The following is a 20,292-nucleotide window of genomic DNA, read 5'->3' as shown; positions in this document are numbered from 1 at the left end:
AAACCAATCATTCTTGCTGTTGAATATTAATGTGACCCAGCTATTGCTAAAGGGCAAACATGAGTGGAATGTAAAATCAGAACAGAAACTATAAGACTGATTAATTTTTTTCATTCTCATGCACCAACCAAAGTATTTGGGTTGCAGAAAAGTGTTTGAATTCAAATATAACAAAAACCCACATATGCAAAATAGCATGAGAAAACATTTTTGTTTCTAGAACACAGTTAATAGGTAAACAAAACAACTGAAAAACAACATTTACAAAAATTAAATCTTGAGCCTAAACCAGATGACAGTATCCATTTAAGGACGCAATCTCAGAGCATCAGAGGCATATTACAAGACAGAGAACCTGTATGCTGAAAGCATTGTGTCGTGATGCTTCTCCATTGGACCCTCTTAGCAACAGATTAGGATAAAGAGTCCACAATTATTTGGCAGACCTGTCAGCTGCCCTTCATTTTAGTTTAACGTAAGGTTTTACAGGAATGTCTGTCTGTGGTTATTGATAGGAGGGGATGGAGTTGCTCTTGAATGGTTTGATCCATTTCTATCTGGAAGTTCTGTTCTGCACAGAGAACTCTTCTGGAGAGCTGCTGTATTATAGAATCATAGAATATCAGCAATGGAAGGGACCTCAGGAGGTCACCTAGTCCAACCCCCTGCTCAAAGCAGGACCAATCCCCAACTAAATCATCCCAGCCAGTGATTTGTCAAGCCTGTTACTGTATATTATGTATGTTGAGGACATACATTTCTATTATACGTTCCTGGCTAGTATACTGGAACAGCAGCAGCTATAACTCTAAGACAGAACATACCCATCACCTTATTTTCATGACATTTATTGAGACCAACTCAAATAACCTTACAAAAATATGGCAAAGAACATGAGGAGGAGGAGGAGGAGGAGGAGGTGTTACGTACGCATAGTTTTAGCATCCCATTTCAGAACAGGAGATTACTCACCTGTGCAGTGACTGACATTCTTCGAGACAAGTGTCCCTGTGGGTACTCCATTCCAGGTGCTGATACACCCCTGCGCCTTGGCTTGGAGATTTGTACAGCAGTACCTGCAGAGGCCTCACGTGCTGCTGGCGCCTTAACTGCGCGTGCGTGTCCCTGACTCCTCAGTTCCTTCTCTACTTTGGCGTTTGGAGAGGAGGAGGGTGGGTAGTGGAACACCCGGATGGACACTGCACAGGTGAGTAGCCTCTTCTTCGAGAGATGTCCCTGTGAGTGCTCCACTCCAGGTGACTTAGAAGCAGTATCTTTAGGATGGTAGGGACTTTGGATCTGGTAAAAAAAAGTCAGACAGCATAGCTCAGACCATTCCAGTGTCAGTCAAGGGTTCCCGAGTGCTAAACACTATGCCCTTAAAGGTGTGCTCCGAAGCCCAGGTAGCAGTCTTGTAGATGTCTACGAGGGGAATATTACATAAGAATGCAACAGACATTGACACAGATCTGGTAGAGTGTGTCTTAATTGAAGTTGGAGGATGTATCCTCTTTAATTGGTAGCATAAATGGATGCAGTCTGATATCCAGTTGAATATTCTCAGGCGGGATATCGATTTGCCCTTAGATAGCTCTGCAGTGGAGATAAAAAGTTTTGGGGTCACCCTGAACAGTCTAGTCCTATCCAGATGAAGTGTGTGCATTGCTGCTTCAAAAGTGCTTGCATGCTGTTTAGGAAAGAAGGTTGGTAGACGGATAGGTTCATTGAGGTGCAAGGACCAATGCACCTTCAGGAGAAATTTGGGATGCGTTGGAGCATGACTGTATCTTTTAAATAAAAATAATAAAAAAAAAGACGTATGGTGAGTCAGGCATGAGAGCTCCTACACGTCTGGTGGATGTAACTGCCACTAAGAATGCAGCTTTCACAGATAGGTGTAGTAGAGAGCAGGATGCTAGCAGTTCAAATGGCTTTTCCGTCAAACATGTGAGGACCAAGTGTAAGTCCCATGGTGAGTGAGTGGTCTGATGTCTGGGTACAGTGCCTGGATGCCTTTAAGGCACCTTTTTGTGATAGTGTGGGCAAAGGTTGTGGTGTCACTGATCTTCTGGTGAAATGCTGTGATTGCTGCCATGTACCTTACGGAGCTGAAGGAGAGGCCAGATTGTCTGAGCTCCAGAAGGTAGTCCAGTATGATTGGAAGAGATGCAGAAGTAGGAGCTGTTTGCCTGGCAGAACACCATGCCATGAACCTAGACCATTTATGGATATATGTGGTACGTATAGATTGTGCCCCGCTGTGTAACAGTACAGTTTGCACCTGCTCAGAGCAGTCTAGTTCTTCATTGGAGAACCACTGAGGAGCCATGCCTTGAGGTGGAGCATTCCTATGTTTGGGTGGTGTAGATGGCCCCTGCGTTGGGACAATAAGTTCGGAGGCATGTGGGGGGTGGGGGGACGGGGGAGGAAGAATGGTGGACAAGTGGACATCCATGTTAGAAGTGGGTACCATAGCTGTCTGGGCCCATAGGGGCTATCAGTATGATCCTGGCCCTCTCCATTTGTATCTTTAATACTATTTTGTGTAGCAGTGGTATCAGTGGGAATGCGTATAAGTAGGTTGCTGCTCCATCTGATCGTAAATGTGTCCCCCATGGAATGTTTTCCAAGACCCACTCTGGAGCAGAATCTGGGACATTTCTTATAGTTTCTATGGTAATATTTGGCTAGGAGGGCGGCATAGTTTCCACCTTAAATTGCAACGTGGAGGATGCATAAACCTTGTGGCCAAGTCCATTCTTTTACTCTCCCTGTCAGAAGGAGTAAACCGGAAATGTTGCTGCTTGTTTCTTTGGTTCGCCGCTTCCACTACCAGCAAGTTTGGTGCTGGATGTGTGAAAAGCCACTGAGCCCTTGGAAGGGACATAGTATTTCCAATCTGCTCTCTTGCAGGTCGGGGGTATAGTGGCTGGGGTTTGCCAGATATTCTTGACTGGGTCCATGATAGCTTCATTGATCGGGAGGGCAGTCTTGGACGAAGCCGTAGGTTGCAAGATATCTGTTGAGTCTCTGACACCTCCTCCATAGTGATCTTGAGCTCGCTAGACACCCTTTTAAATAGGTTCTGAAAGTGGATGAAATAGTCTGCCGTTGCTGGCGGTGGCGGCATAATAGCCTCACCAGGGGAGGAAAATGAGTTGTTATTTGGAGAGGTATCAGACGGCACATCTTCGTGTGCACCACTGCAGGTTCCTCCCATACAGTAACTCCTCGCTTAATGTTGCAGTTATGTTCCTGAAAAATGCTACTTTAAGTGAAACTAAGTTAAGCAAATCCAATTTCCGCATAAGAATTAATGTAAATCAAGGGGGGGGGGGGTGTTCGGTTCCAGGGACATTTTTTTTCACCGGACAAAAAGACATTTTATATTCACACACACAGAGTATAAGTTTTAAAACAAACAAGTTAATACTATGCACAGCAATGATGACTGTGAAGTTTAGTTGAGGTGGTAGAGTCACAGGGTGGGAATGCCTCGCTGCTAAATGATGAACTAGCACTCGGCTGAGCCCTCAAGAGTTAACACATTGTTGTTAATGTAGCCTCACACTCTATAAGGCCGCACAAATGGAGGGAGGACACACAACAGAAGCATGGCAGTGGCTGCAAACATTCCCTGTGGAAACTGAACGTGATGATGAACTCATGCGGTCTCAGTGTGTGTGTGTGTGAGAGAGAGCAAGACACACACACAGTGTGTGTATGTGTGTGTGTGTGTGTGAGAAACGCGCATTGCCCCTTTAAGTACACTGACCCCTCTCTTAAGTGCACTGCCCATTTAAGTAAATCAGCAAGCTGAGACAGTAGCTACTGCCAGCAAGCTCCCTCCATCCTGAGCCCTGTCATGTCGTCATCCCCCACCACTCTGTGGAGATGGGGTACAGGAGCAGAAGGGCAGGACTGGGGTGGGGAAAAAGAGGGACCCCCTGAAATTAGCACCCCTCTTCCCTCCCACCCTCTGCACAGCAAGCAGGAGGCTCCCAGGAGCAGCACACAGCAGTGTGGGGAGGGACACCTGAACTGCCCAGCAATTGATAGCCTGCTGCACAGCTGCCTCACAGGGAGCTGATAAGGGGACTGCTGGCCCGCCCTGGTTCCAAGCCCCCACCAGCTAGCTCCAACGGGCTGCTCTTCCTGCAAGCAGTGGACAAAGCAGGCAGCTGCCAAACAACATTATATGGGAGCATTCTGCAACTTTAAACGAGCACGTTCTCTAATAGATCAGCAACATAACCAAATAACATTAACTGGGACAACGTTAAGTGAGGCGTTACTGTACATCCATCACAGACATGTGTGAGGGTTGAGGAGGAGATTTGGTGTCACCTCTATGTGGGCTGTGTCAAGTGGTGTGATGTCCCCTTTAGGGCCCCCATGGGTTCCAATAATGCCATTGTCCGGGGAAGGGCATGGGTGGTCCCATCCAAGGGTGCCCATACCAGGATGGTAACTCTCTGGCATATGAGAAGGGAGGGATAGCTCAGTGGTTTAAGCATTGGCCTGATAAACCCAGGGTTGTGAGTTCAATCCTTGAGGGGGCCATTTGGGATCGTGGGAAAAAAAAGAAGTGATGACTGGTCCTGCTTTGAGCAAGGGGTTGGACTAGATGACCTCCTGAGGTCCCTTCCAACCCTGATATTCTATGACCTTGATCTTATTGGTACAGCATTAGTGGGTGTGTTGAATGTGGAGGAGTAGTGTGGCGAAAAAACTCCCTCCACTTTGTCATCCTCATCACTAGAAAAGTGAGAAGGGAGAGGGGATAATTGTCAGTATGGTGCCAACAGTCTCACTGAGACATCAGAACCCAGTAAAGAAGATTCAGGGGTTGGTGAAACAAGAAAATCCCTTTGGTAAAGAAACTGCGGTGCCGATGGATACCGTGCCGAGTGCAGTGATGGGACTGCAGGGTCAGTTGGTGCTGACTGGTGTGGCAACATGTGCGTCATCAAAGGTGGCAAAGAGTCAATGACGAGGCTGTAATAGCAGTTGTGTGCTGCACAGACAATAAATAATCCTTGATTCAAATGAGAACAAGATTCTTCATGAAGTACTCCTGGCGGAATTCTGCACCAACAAATTAAAAATTTGGCACATAGTACTTTAAAATTCTGGATATTTTATTTTTCAAAATAGCACTATATAACCATGCCAGTTTCATTTACTTTGATAATTTATTTCAAACTATCTGTCAGCAAGTACATCTGTAACAGTACAGACACACAAAAATTCCCCCAGGAGTTCAGAGTTAAAGAAACCCCTATGACAGCCTAGTTCCAGTTTCCCTGCCCCTTCCTCTCTCCCCCCTCCCCCAGCCAGGGAGTCAGACACTCTCACTCCCTCCAGAGCCCAGCCATGGGCCATTCCCAGCCCAGACACTCACACCCCCAATCTTCCCAGAGGCCAGCTGCGGGCCAACCCCACCCCAGTCTGAGAACGAAACTGCTCTAAGGAGCCATTATGCTGAAAACCATTATGTTGCCAAACACTTCTCATTATTCCTAATATTCTTAGAATAATAAATTGAAAAGAACAGAGGCCCAGTTAAAGTTTGACAAGATAACTATTTTGGTTTGTGGCCTTTTGGAATCTTCACTTGATTTAATGAGTTAGCCCATGGCCTTGGGCGCTATGTTTTTACAATTAAGAATTAATGCATTTAGCATCTCATCAGACCCAAACATCTACAGGGTCTCTTTGCCATTTGTCTAATGTAACACAACCTGAAACTGTAAGGGACATTCATGGTTCCATTCCCTGTCTTACACTCTCCTCGGCTTGTCTTGAAATGAAACAAGGGGGTTGCTATTTCCAAAAAGTATATGGCTGAAACAGTTTTCCTTGCTACTCAGCTAATGGGGTCTGAACAAATCTCCTCTCCTTGTGACTTAGGCCATTGCTACACTAGAGAGAGCTTACAGGGCGCAGTTGTACCGATGCAGCTGCACCGCTGTAAGCCCTCTAGTTATAGCTGTTCTAAGCCAATGGAAGAGAGCTCTCCCGTTGATTTAATTAAGCCACCCACTACGATCAGCAGTAGCTAGGTCAGCCACGCAGCAGAGGGTGGCAGCCCTGCACTCACATGCCCACCCCCATCACTCCTGGTCCCCACTGTGTCCTCTGGCCCCCAGGCTCCAGCCTCAGGCTTGCTACCAGCCCATCACCCCGAGCCCCCCGCTGCCTCCCCCAACCCTTCATCCACCTACCTCATTGCATCCGGCCCCTGCTGCCTCGCTTGGTCCTACATCCATCCCACAGGCATTCACTGCCTCACTTGGCCCCCCCATCGCCCCTGGCCCCTGCTGCCTCCCTACCCACCTCCCCATCCAGGTCTTAAAATTTCTCCCCTCTACTTTCCAGGGGGAAGTCTGTTGTGAAAAGTGATATCTGTATATTTGTTAATACCACTTTTTACTGCTTCCCAGCTAATGAGCAAGTCTGCTGTTATGAAAAGTTATATTAACAAACATACAAATATCACTTTTCACAAAAGCAGACTTGCTAGTTAGTAAGTCTTAAAAAGCCACCAAAAAAACCCAAACAACAACAACAACAAAAAGACACGAATATGCAAAGCACCTTGTTTGTTTCTATTCTGTTTAAGTCCAGTAAAGAGTAGAAACAACTGGATGTTATTTTAAAGAACATAAGACCAGCCATATAGGATCCGACCAAAGATCCTTCTAGCCCAGTATCCTCTCTTTTGACAGTGGCCAATGCCAGGTGCCCTAGAGGGAGTGAACAGAACAGGTAATCATCCAGTGATCCATTCCCTGTTGCTCAACCCCAGCTTCTGGCAAACTGAGGCCAAGAACACCATCCCTTCCCATCTGGGCTAATAGCCATTGATGGACCTATCCTCCATGAATTTATTTAGTTCTTTTTTGAACCCTGTTATAATCTTGGCCTTCACAACATCCTCTGGCAAAGAGCTCCACAGGTTGACTGAGTGTTGTGAAAAAAATACTTCCGTTTGCTTGTTTTAAACCTGCAGCCTATTAATTTCATTTGGTGACCCCTAGGTTCTTGTGTTATGAGGAGGAGGAGTAAACAACACTTCCTTATTTACTTTCTCCATACCAGTCATGATTTTATAGATCTCAATCGTATCCCCCTTAGTCATCTCTCTTCCAAGCTGAAAAGTCCCAGTCCTACTAATCTCTCTTCATACAGAAGTCGTTCCATACCCCTAATCATTCTTGTTGCCCTTTTCTGAACTTTTTCTAATTCCAATAAATCTTTTTTGAGACGGGGTGACATCTGCACAGAGTATTCAAGATGTGGGCGTAGCATGGATTTATACAGAAGCAATATGATATTTTCTGTTTTATTATCTTAATGATAATTTTATTATCTTAATGATTCCCATCATTCTGTTAGCTTTTTTGACTGCCGCTGCACATTGAGTGGATGTTTTCAGAGAACAATCCACAATGGACAATTATCTCTTTCTTGAGTGGTAATAGCTAAGTTGGACCCCTTCATTTTGTATGTATAGTTGGGATTATGTTTTCCAGTGTGCATTACTTTGCACCTATCAACATTGAATTTCATCTGCCATTTTGTTGCCCAGTCACCAAGTTTTGTGAGATCCCTTTATAACTCTTCGCAGTCTGCGTTGGACTTAACTATCTTGAGTACTTTTGTATCATCTGCAAATTTGCCATCTCACTGTTTACCCCTTTTTCCAGATCATTTTATGATTATATTGAGCAGAACTGGTCCCAATACAGATCTGTGGGGGACACCACTATTTACCTCTCTCCATGCTGAAAACTAACCACTTACAGGGTAGATAAAAATCAATGATTAAAAAAAATAAAAATTAAAAAAAAAATTAACTGATTTTTTTGATAAAATGCTTTGAGAAAAAAACCTATCTAAAGATAGTTTTAATTAAGATATCTTTGAGCTATAACGTATCTCATCATGGAATAGGGATAAACTCTAATTGTATAGTATGAGAGAATATATTAATGTAATGTTTAAGAAAAGTTTTGTAAACGAGTTCCAATAGTTCATGGATTAGGGACCCAATCTTATGGGGCTCCAGTGGCTTCTGTATAGATTATTTAGGTTAATCTTTCTATCTACCTACTGGGACTCAGTGCTCAGTCTAGAAGATACCATCAGAGATGCTTAGTTTTGCCGTTCTCAAACTGTGGATTTGTCTCTCCAGAGATAACATGCTCGTTAACAGCAAAAATGTTTTTAAATATATAAATATATAAACAGGTGAGAAACAGACCTCAACCCCATTGTCTCACAGCAAATTTGTGTACACAGAGTCAATCCCTTACCTCTCTCTAAAAGTGCAAAGTTTCAAAAAGTTCAATGAATAGAAGATTGTTGGGGGCGTAATTGATCTGGACAAGGATAAGTCTGGAAATAAATGTGAGATGGGAGAGACAGGTAATAGAAACAAGTGAAACTGTCTGAGCAGCCTATTCCAGAAGTCTTGAGGTCTTTCTGAGTGTAACCTTTATTGATTTGAGATCTACCATACCATTCTCTCACTAGAAGCGAAAACCTATAATGGCAGCAGGCCGTAAAAGAGACCCAGTTTGTGAATATTTTAATGAAGTTCCTATACCTGTGGGTAAGAGAGGCATGCATGCAAAATGCAAACAGTACAACAAAGAAATGTAAGCCCTGGTTGCCCAAATGAAACAAAATCATGAGAAGTGTTCCTTCTCAGGAGAAAGCTGCGTTGAAGATCATGAAAGGAACATGTCTGAACATGCAGGATCTTCAGATTGGTAAACTCTTATTTCATACTTCTTAAGGACTGCCTGTCTTCCTTCTGGACTATTCTTGAATTCTCATGTTTGAGAAAAAAATATAGTTGTTATTCTATGGTACTATCATTTTAGATGCAGTTGTGATTAAAAAAAATAAATAGCTGAAAGAGGCAGATCTTCCTTTTACAATTTCACCTTTAAAGTAGTACTGAGTGTCAGTGAATGCAATGAGTAATACTAAATGAGCAGCATGGTAATAATAATTAAATAACTGCATTGACTTATTTTGTTTAGGAGAATCCATCCTTAACATACAGGATTCTGAAGACTATCCACCTTCAAGATTACCATCATTTTCTATAGTTTCTGAGTTCTCTGCCAACGATCGTGTTTCAGTTACATCATGTATGTCACATAGCTACAGTATATCACCTGTAGCAAAAAGAAAAAAAACTCCATCATCCAGAAACAACCATAGATAAGTTTGTGATAAGAACCAGCAGATTACAAAAAGAGGTAATTGATGAAAACATTGCCCAGTTTGTTTATGCAACAAACTCTCCTTTCTGTATGATTGAGACCCCACACTTCATTAACATGGTTCAGTCATTAAGACCAGAATATAGTCGACCCAACAGAGCAGATGTTGCAGGCAAATTGCTGGATAAAGTGTATGAAAGAGAAATTGAGCAGTGTGCAAAAGGTCTAGAGAGTAAAACTGTAAATCTGAGTCTTGATGGGTGGAGCAATGTCCACAATGATCCTGTTGTATGTGCTTGTGTAACAACAGAAGGGAATGTTTTCCTTGCAGAAACAATTGATACATCAGGAAATGCACATACAGCAGAATGCTTACAAGAAGTAGTAGTAAAAGCTATAACAAACTGAAAAAAATTCAAATGTCTAGTATGCAGCTTGGTCACAGACAATGCCTCAAATGTATCCAAAATAAGAAATTTAGAAGAGCGAGAAGAGAGTCCCAAGCTAATAACATACGGTTGAGTGCTCATTTGATGCACCTCCTAGCCAAAGACTTCAGTGTTCCAGAAATAAAGGCTAATGTTGTTGAAATTACAAAATACTTCCGAAACAACCACGTTGCAGCAGCTGCTCTGAAAAAAGTGGGAGGAACTAAGGTAACTCTCCCACAAGACACGCGATGTAACTCAGTAGTGGACTGTTTTTAACACTATATCAAGATCTGACCTAATCTGACGACAGTTTGTGAACAAAATCGTGAAAAAATAGATGGCACTGTCACAGCCAAAGTTCTCAACACTGGGCTTAAGAGAAATGTTGAACACATGCTTAGTACCCTGAAGCCTATTTCTGTAGTCTTGAACAAAATGCAGGGAAATAGCTGTTTTATTGCGGACGCTGTTGAAATTTGGAAGGAACTGAGTGAGATCTTAAAAAAAGAAATATGCAATGACGGAGTTAAGTTACAAGCATTAAAAAAAACAAATGGGACAAGCACTATCTCCAGCTCATTTTCTTGCAAATATTCTCAATACTCGGTACCAGGGTCAAACCTGAACTGCTGAAGAAGAGGAGCTGTCTATGACATGGACATTCAGCAATCATCCCCCCATAATGCCAACTATAAAACTTCAGAGCTAAGGGTGAACCATTCAAGAAATATGTTTGCTGATGATATTTTAAAGAAAGTCACATCAGTGAACTGGCTGACGTCACTTAATCTCTTGGATTCAGAGACCGCTGAAGTGATAATCTCACTTTTAACAGCAGTAGCTTCTTCTGCCGGTGTAGAAAGAATATTTTCTTCCTTTGGATTAATTCATTCCAAACTGAGAAATTGTTTGGGACCTGAAAAAGCAGGAAAGCTTGGGTTTTTTTCTCCAGATTATGAACAAACAGGAAAATGGAGGTGAAGATGACTGAGTTAGCTGCAGAAGCCAATATTTTAAGTTTCTCATGTTGACCTGGCTGACATAGTCTATTTAAATTTTATTTTATTTTTAAATATTTCATTTAACTATTTTAGTTAAAAACAATTTTAACAAAAACAAACCTGATTTTAAAAAAATCTTGAATGTTTAACTAAATTCAAAAATTCATATGCTTGTATTGTTAAAATATTACAGGTTTGCTGTTGAAGAAAAAAAATCCAGAATACATAATGTTGTTGTTTTAGTTAAATAAAACAATTTAAATGTTTGTCTGCTGATGTTCTTCTCCTAATACAGCATGGTAAGAAAATCCTCCAAATATTAATGATTAACCGTTGAATTGGAAATAGTTCACTTCCCAATGACTTCATAAATATCTGCTTCAATTACCTTTGGTAAAAGAAATAACCAAACAATCATTCATTTTCTGATACAGCTGTAAAATTAATCTGAAAAGTTTTCAGAATAAATCACTTTAAAAATGTCTAGTGTTTACCTTCTAAAAATGAAACCCTACACGTATCTGAGTCATGAAGAATGTGTATTAAGGTTATAACAAACAACAAGAATGCACTTTTATGTAGAAATCCATGATTAAATAGAGTCTTCCTGACTAGTGATTTAAATTATTATTTAAATCCATTTAATTTAAATCAAATCCACCCTGCTTTATTCCTACCCTTTGTTTCCTATCTTTTAAACCAGTTACCAATCCATGAGAGGACTTTCCCTCATATCCCATGACAGCTTACTTTGCTTAAGAGCCTTTGGTGAGGTTCCTTTCTGAAAATCTACACTATATCCACTGGTTTCAGAGTAACAGCCATGTTAGTCTGTATTCGCAAAAAGAAAAGGAGTACTTGTGGCACCTTAGAGACCAACGAATTTATTTGAGCATAAGCTTTCGTGAACTACAGCTCACTTCATCGAATGCATCCGATATGCATCAGATGCATCCAATGAAATGAGCTGTAGCTCACGAAAGCTTATGCTCAAATAAATTGGTTAATCTCTAAGGTGCCACAAGTACTCCTTTTCTTTTTACTATATCCACTGGATCCCCCTTATTCATACACTGGTGAGGCATGATTACCCTTTACAAAAATCATGTTGACTCTTCCCCAACAAATTACGTTCATCTACATGTCTAACAATATTTAAACCTCAGTTCTCGCGCAATAACTAACAAAACCATGTGGAGGGCCACACCCTGAAAATGGCCTACTTTATGGGAGAGGACACATTGATCTGTAGACTCTTGACAATAGATTTTGAGCAGGAGAGGATCCATATAACATTCCTTTGAAGCCTCCTTTTAGAGGCCAAAGTTATTTCAGCTTTTTGGAACAGCGTGTGTGAAATTCCCAGACAATTGTCCAAAACCTCAGGGCTTGCAGTAAAATATAAACAGGGAAATCTCAAGAGGAAAAAAAAAAAGATTAAAAGAGCATGCAAAATAGCTAGTCTTATCAAGACAAACTTTTGCAGAACACAGGTACCATTTGGAATTAGTGTAAAAAGCAAAATCTTATAATTTTCATATCCATCTTTCCCTTTCCTCAAACTCTTTGGAGAGGCAAGACCTAGTCTCTATCTGGTACAAAAAGACAGTCCCAGGGAGCAGCTTGAGCATCGTTAAGCAGTAGCAGTGTTTGAGGCAGATCCAGAGAGTGCCTCAGGGTATGTCTAACACTGCAATTAGACACCGATGGCTGGCCCAAACCCCTGACTTGGGCTCCAGGGGCTCGGGCTAACAGGCTGTTAAATTGAAGTATAGCCATTCAGGCTCAGGTTTCAGCCCTGGCTCTAGGATTGCAGTGTAGACATTCCCTCAGTCAGCAGCCAGTAGTGAACCGACTTCCTAGATCTGCTGCTGCTACTGACTGAAACATAACAATGACTGCCAAGTTACTCCATAACAGTTCTCAGGGTCTACATAAAAGCGTGATGAAGTGGAGAAGCTGCCCGACAGCACCAAAGGAGTTAAAGAGAGCCTTTGGGCCTAGCTAGCAACACCCTGTTACACCTGCACCCAATGCCAGGCCTGGAGAGAACCTGGTTCAGTCTGGAGCTAGCTGCCTCCCTCCCTCCCGACTGGAAAGGAATGGTCACTAGCCTACCAGCCAAGGCAGCCACTAGGAAACAAGCATAGTCTCCCTACTGGAGATGGAAGAGGCTTAGGAGCACCTGGTCTAGGTGACTGAAGTACAGAGATTTGTCTGGTTCCAACCCTGCCAAACTTACAGCTGTCCCACCCAAAAGAATCTGGGATTGCAGCAGGATGAAGCCCAAGGTCCATAAATGGGCACTAGTAGAGACAAGCCACCACAGAGACTTGGACTATAGGGCCCATGCCCCAAACTGAAGGGACAGTGGGTAGAAGTAAAGCCCTGGCTGGGATGATTTAACTGGGAATTGGTCCTGCTTCGAGCAGGGGGTTGGACTAGATGACCTTCTGGGGTCCCTTCCAACCCTTATATTCTATGATTCTATGATTCTAAGTAGCTCCAGTCAGTAGACACAGACTCCCCACTAGGAGGTCTCCTACTTAGTGGTTGACTAAACTGAGCTGGGACCCAGTGGAGTGGGAAGGCTTGGATTCCCGTCCCCCTCACCTTAAAGACTTCTACACCCCTACCAAGTAGGGGGACACAAAAGTGCTCTAATCACTAGGCCACCTGGCCCTCCAAGCCCCCAGTAACAATAAGGTTGTCAGTTCTTCAGAAGCCACAAGCAAACTGAACTCATAATGTAACCCGGCTATTTTGTCTCAGTCATCCATGTGTGACACTACTATGCTGTAACTGGATCCCTACCTAGATCTCTGACAGCCTTACCTGCAACTAGAAGTAAACTCATTTTCAGACTAGAGCACCAGAGAATCCAAAAGACTATTGTAGAGCGAACCTCTGCTTTCTTCACAATAGACTACTTAGGACGGGTGGCAGTTTGTGCCTGTTCCTCAGGAAGATATAAAAAAGAAGCCAGGTGTCATAACCATAGGGGTAGCCTAAATTCCTCCTTAGCTATAATGGGTTAAGAAGCTCAAGTAACCTGGTTGGCACCTGACCAAAGGAACCAATAGGGACAAAAGATACTTTCAAATCTGGGGAGGGGAAAAAGAGATTTTGTTTTGGGTTTTGTTTTCTGTGGCCATTCGCTCTTGCGACTAAAGAGCGACTGGACATCAATCCATGTTCTCCAAATCTTCCTGAACAAGTCTCTCTTATTTCAAACTTGTAAGTAACAACCAGGCAAGGCGTATTAGTTTACCTTTGTTTTCTCAACTTGTGAATTTTCCCTTTGCTAGAGGGAGGTTTATCTCTTTTTTGTTGTAACTTTGAAACTAAGGCTAGAGGGGGTTCCTCTGTGCTCTTTGAATTTTCTGCTACTCCGTAAGGTTAACTACCAGCCTAAGTTTACAGAGGTGATTTTTACCGTATTCTCTTTGATTTTTCCACTGTTCCAAGACCCAGGAGTCTGGGTCTTTGATCATTTTGTAACCAATTGGTTAGGATATCATTCTCAAGCCTCCCCAGGAAAGGGGGTGTATAGGCTTGGGGGAATATTTGTGCAGGGAGGAGGGGAATAGGACTCCAAGTGGTCCCTTCCCTGATTGTTTGTTAAATCACTTGGTGGTGGCAGTGATCCCAAGGCAAGGAGGGAATCTGTGCCTTGGGGAAGTTTTAACCTAAGCTGGTAAGAATAAGCTTAGGGGGTCTTTCATGCAGGTCTCCACATCTGTACCCCCGAGTTCTGAGTTGGGAAGGAACCATGACACCACGTCACAATGTCTGGGAAAACATCCCCTGTTCAACACAAAAAGAGGCTTCAACAAGACCAGCTTCATTTACATCTTAAGAGACAGCAAGATTTCTTTCTTACGAGGATAAGAATTAGCACATTACATCTCAAAAAGGAGTGACACTGGGATCATAGAACTTTTGCCTCTGAATTTGGTGTTACACCTTTCCTACTAGAGGCAGAAGAGGAAAAAAAAGCCATATATACATAAACTTCCCTCTCCAATGGATAGGGAGGGCATCTCCTCCCAGCAACCTGTGCCAAACACCAAGAGGCTGATGTTCATTGCTTCAAAAGCTCTCATGAGTACGCTCCACTAGCGAAACACACAACCATTACTTTCTAATTAAAGAACCACACATTAAGACTTATTACAGCTAGACTATTTCCAACAGGGAGTAAAATATTGTTGTTGCCCAAGCATCAGCTGTCCAAACAATTCAGCTTCTCACTGGAATTTGTAGAAGGTAAGTCTCAAAGGGCAAGAACTACACTGCATATAGAAGGGCCCACGTGAAGGTTGGAAGGGGAGACTAGAACACATGGAATGTGGTGCCTGGCACGTACTGGTGTGAGAGAGTGAGCATCAGAAGAATCCAAATAGAAGGTAACTGTGTTACGAGAGAAGTGAATTTGACTTAACTGCATACATTTTGTGTGTCCAGCCACTGTTAGCTGAAAACCAAATACCACATAGCTAGAAATAATTATTAGGACTCTGACAGGCAAGGCCAAATAGCTGCATGATTGCAGTTTGCTAATCAGAATGGAAGGATGGACCAGAGAGTTAATGTACCATGAGAATGGAAGGGAGTGTGTAAATAACAATAAAACTTCAGAACCAAGGTTGGTTATGACTAGAAATACTTTGCTGGTAAGTCATGAAATTTACTGAAGCTAGGTGAATTGGTGACAAACTAGGGGTTACTATGGTGACCTTCTAGGAGTCACTATGAAGTATGTGCGATGTTTACGATAACAAAATATTGAGCCGGTTGAGGGAACTTTTCTTTGAAGCAGAGAGACTGACATCCTCTCCCCAGCAGCTAGACGGAAGGAGGGCTCCCAGAAGCCCAGCTGTTGAGCACTAGAAACCATCTCAGACTTTCGGTAACTATGTTTGCGATGCTCTCAACCTATTGTCTTTGCACATGTGTATGTGCTTGAAACTCAATTAAGAAGGAACTTTGGGTGAAAGAATTCTTGTTGGTATCAATCATTTAACAGACAAAGCTGTGTCTCCGTTGATTTATTCTTGACACTGCCTGGACAAAAACAGGTTAAGTTACCACAGGTTTGGGTTCTGAAAATCTCAGGTAACAAGCGGAGATGATGCCTTTGGAGGTGAAGTCTGAGGGAAGGTGTACCTGGTACACAGTGAGGAAAGCTAAAGGATGATTGCGTTTTTAATTAACATTTTACTGTTAAATGCTCATTTTCTCCCAAATTATGTTTTAACAGCAGTTCTGAATATTATGGGAGATTTAGAAACAGAACAAAGGAGAGATGAAGAACTTTAAACTGAATTTCATTATTCTTGGCTAAGGAACATTTCACCCCATCAGCCTGGGATTACTGGAGTGTGAGAGACTTAAGGGAAAAAGCTACAACTGATTCTAAAAATGGAGCTCCACTGAAACACCAAGTCAGTCACATGATTTCTGGATTCAGCCTCCTTTAAAGTGAAAGCTGTCATTTCATTATTTTGTATATTTACTTTTAATATTGAATACAAGGAAGTAGCCTGATATGCCACAAGACGCTGCTTTGGCTACCCAGTGAGCAGCCCTGCTTAGTTTGATTTCGTGGTCCCCCGCCCAGTCAAAACCACACACAATTTGTTTCCTTTTTCACCCCATATACTTTTAATCCTCAGTTTCCAAACAGAGTAGGACGTCGCACCAGTAGAATCAGGAGGAACCTTCCACAGCTTTCCCTCCTGCCCAGCTTACCTTTCAGCTCCCCTTACTTCTGGTTCCTCCCAATTATATATCCTCCCCATTACTAAACCAATTACCTCATTAGCCCAACAACTGTCACTACATGTCAGTAATCCCAACCAGTAACACACTGATTGATTCCCACCGAGCCTGCAGCCTTCTCTGTGATCAGGGTACTACAACTAGAATTGTCACATGTCAGCACAGATATTTAGTATCTGTGACAGCATGCATGGGAGTACAATCTTACAGTGTGATTTAATGTTGTATTAGGTTACATTAGATTATACAATTTAACATAATTAACATGTCATGAACTGATTTGTGTTAGTCAATCACTATTTTAAAAAAATAGACAATGAAAACAAATGTTCAAAGATTTAGGAAGAAGATATTGGTGTGGTTAATCTTGCTCCATGGTCTACGCCCAGGATATCTAAAAGGGCATCTAAAGCTCCAAGATGAAGACCATGATCAACAACTGCATACTTCTGGAATAATGGAACTCTCAACAATAACAGTAAAACTCATCTGTGCAGGAGAGAACTTTCTCCAGACACAGGCAGAGACTGGAACTAACTCCAAGAACTAAGGATCATTGCTAACTGCACCACTTTCAAGTGCAAGGTGCATTTCTTTGACCTTGTACTCTCTAAACAAATAAATAGCAACCTATATATTTAAAACAAAAACAAAAAAACACAACACTCCACAAGCTCCTCCCCCTGGTAGGAGGATGAGACACCAACCACCATGTAACAGGATACTTCATAATAATGCTTAATGTACTACTGGAAGGTGCTTGGACGCTATGGTCATGACTGTGGTATAAGAGCACACACACACACGCCTAGATTGCTGAGTACCTACTGACATGTTCTGACCCACAACTACGTCAGATACCCAGAAAAGGGTACAACATTCAACAGAGTAAACATTTTATGATTAAGATTAAGCCAGCAGTTTAGATGTTAATTGCTGTAGTGTGCATTCTACGTTCAGACTGTAGAGAGCTATTTACAGGATGTGGTCTTCTTAACTTGAAGACACCCATGCTAAGAAAAAGCTGCTCATATTTTTGCAACATACAGTAGACTATATGGCAGAAAACATTTTTTGAATTTTTAGGAGGGGGGAGATATTTTAAAGTTACCATAAAACGGGTAATTTCTGTTAAGTGTATACCTACAAGGAAATAACCCAAAAACTTACAATTTCAACAACAAAAAGCAAAAACATCTTAAGATAAAACTGCTAAAAATAGTTTGTTATAAGAACTTTTTCAGGTTGATTTATTTTTTTCTTAAAATTTCTATTAATACAAGATCAAAGCAAAGATTACATTTTGTGATAGAAATCTCAACTAGACAGTATTTTTTAAAAGGTTAAAAGAAGTTTCAGTTACTGTATGTGCCCAGGAGTCCTTCTGTGGGCTCTCAGTTCCCATGTTCTTTTTTTAAGCATCTCTTTTCTCCTGTTTTGTAAAACAGGGGAACTGACTAGCTAACTGACTATGCAAGGGACAAAAATTTACTGACTTTACACAAGAGTGCTGACAAACACAAAAAACCACTTAACTGGAAGATTAGTGTTAAAGAAAAAAATCCTTATCTTTGATGCTTCTGTAACAATAGTAGACAAAAAGAAAAGGAGTACTTGTGGCACCTTAGAGACTAACCAATTTATTTGAGCATGAGCTTTTGTGAGCTACAGCTCACTTCATCGGATGCATACCGTGGAAACTGCAGCAGACATTATATACACACAGAGATCATGAAACAATACCTCCTCCCACCCCACTGTCCTGCTGGTAATAGCTTATCTAAAGTGATCATCAAGTTGGGCCATAATCATGATCACTTTAGATAAGCTATTACCAGCAGGACAGTGGGGTGGGAGGAGGTATTGTTTCATGATCTCTGTGTGTATATAATGTCTGCTGCAGTTTCCACGGTATGCATCCGATGAAGTGAGCTGTAGCTCACGAAAGCTCATGCTCAAATAAATTGGTTAGTCTCTAAGGTGCCACAAGTACTCCTTTTCTTTTTGCAAATACAGACTAACACGGCTGTTACTCTGAAATAGTAGACAAAACATTGTGATACAGCAGTTCCACGAGAAAAAACACGCAGATGCTATACGGGAATGAATCCCTGATATTTATGGCAGTCTGCAGCCTAACTTCCAGTGTTAAATCCATTTTCTTACATGAAGCCTTAGTAATAAGCTATCAATAAGTTGTTTTCTGCAGTGTGGAGGAACTAATGGTAGTTCTGAGTGGAGCCAGCTTCTCTGTCAAATATGCAGGCTTCTCTTCTGCATGGGAAGTTTCCAACCCCTTAAGTGTCCTACCTCTTCTAAGCCTCCCAGTAGCTGGCCTCCAGTTGACATTTTAAAGTGAAAAGTGTCATGTGCTGCCTACAGCTTCCACCTAAAAATTGCTTTATACATGCCTGATGTGACATCCTTGGAGGGTGCCACACAAGAATAGGTGAATTGTTTTTCCATGGCATGCTTGTCTGCCAGTGCAGACTCTAGGTCAGACTAGCAATGTCCTGGAAAGATGGAGAGAAGGAAAATCAGAAATACCCAGGCTGAAGACACAGCCGAGATTGGGATATAAAAGGATGAACCGTACCCAGCCAAATTAAAGATACCAAATGTAGATAACTAAATCATTTTAAACAAAGCATTAAACCCTGACTGTCAATTATATCAGCTACATAGGGTGGGGCTAAGTTATGAAGGGCTAGAAATAAAGACAAAATGCCTATGCTTGATGTAGAGGTTCAATGAAGGGAGAGGCATTGAAGGGACTCAAAGAGGGATTTGATGTGGCCAGACCAACAAACCACAAAGAGGACCTGAGCAGAAGTATTTTCAATGGACTTTAAGGGGAATGCTGCAGCACGACAGGCCAGAAAGGAAGTAGTTGCACTAGTCCAGACATGAAATGGTGAGGGGTCAGATGAGACTTTTAGCCCTCGGTATGGAGGGAAAAGGCCAGATCTTGGAGTTGTTGTATACGAATGCTTAAGTTATCCCCTGTTAGTAGCAAAGAGTGCTGGAAAAATCTGAAGTAAAGTTTGGCCCACAGAACCAGGTCAAGAGAGGACACTCGTATGCCTATGGCAGGCAAGCATGTTTGAACAATCATTTTTTCAAGTTAACTAAAGCTATGAAGTCCTCTCGCTCATGGCTACTAAAATTGAATGGAGAGGCTACATCCTGAACTTCTGATATTTCAAACTGGTTCAGCCACTTTAAGTTCAAAACAGGCCACATGTTCTCTCCGCACCCTTCCCCAGACCTCTTGGCCTATGTAGTTTCTTGCATAAACCTTTGGCCCCTCAGTTTGCTCCTGCAAATTTGAAATGATCACACACCCCAATGTGGATAAAATATTTTAGGATCTGCATCACATGGTCCCTTTTGAGGGTTCCAAAGGAATGGGGGGAAAACAGAAGGCCGAGTTTCCAGTAGCAGCCACAAAATTTTAGGCATCATCCACAAACTGACAGCACACATCCTGACCTCAAGAATTTAAAATCTATCAAGTCACACATTTATATACCAGTAGCTGAAAGCCTGTGCTGTCACATGATGTGTCAGTTGGGCAAAGTAATTCACCATCCATGTAGTCTTCCTCATACAACCAATGAAACTGTTGCATACATATTAGCTATAGACTAAGAGTGGTGATTAGTTGAGCTAACTCTGATATCACAATGGTGATAGACTCTTGACATGACAGATACATGCCCTTATTATAGCTGTACACACAAGTATAGTTCAGAGTCAAAATGGATGGTGTGACAGGGCGTTCACCCTACGCCAATCCTGAAAGGATTAAGGAAGCTGAGAAAGGGCCAACTG

General features: G+C 42.1%; 1 protein-coding gene across 10 annotated transcripts in view; it reads right to left on the bottom strand.

Annotated features, from left to right (window-relative positions):
* The window catches only part of ERBIN (erbb2 interacting protein), a 225,299-nt gene that overhangs the window by 185,512 nt on the left and 19,495 nt on the right, over nucleotides 1–20,292 (bottom strand). For 2 of the 10 annotated variants that reach the window (XM_048851877.2, XM_048851873.2), the window contains exon 2: nucleotides 973–1,299. The exons of the other annotated variants lie outside the window; for them this stretch is intronic. The gene's annotated coding sequence lies outside the window, so the exon portion shown is untranslated. The remainder of the gene's footprint in view (nucleotides 1–972; nucleotides 1,300–20,292) is intronic. 10 annotated transcript variants of the gene reach the window in all.

Source organism: Caretta caretta, chromosome 5 (assembly GCF_965140235.1).
Source record: "Caretta caretta isolate rCarCar2 chromosome 5, rCarCar1.hap1, whole genome shotgun sequence".
In the NCBI taxonomy this organism is placed as follows: domain Eukaryota; kingdom Metazoa; phylum Chordata; order Testudines; family Cheloniidae; genus Caretta; species Caretta caretta.
This window is presented reverse-complemented; position numbering and strand designations above follow the sequence as displayed.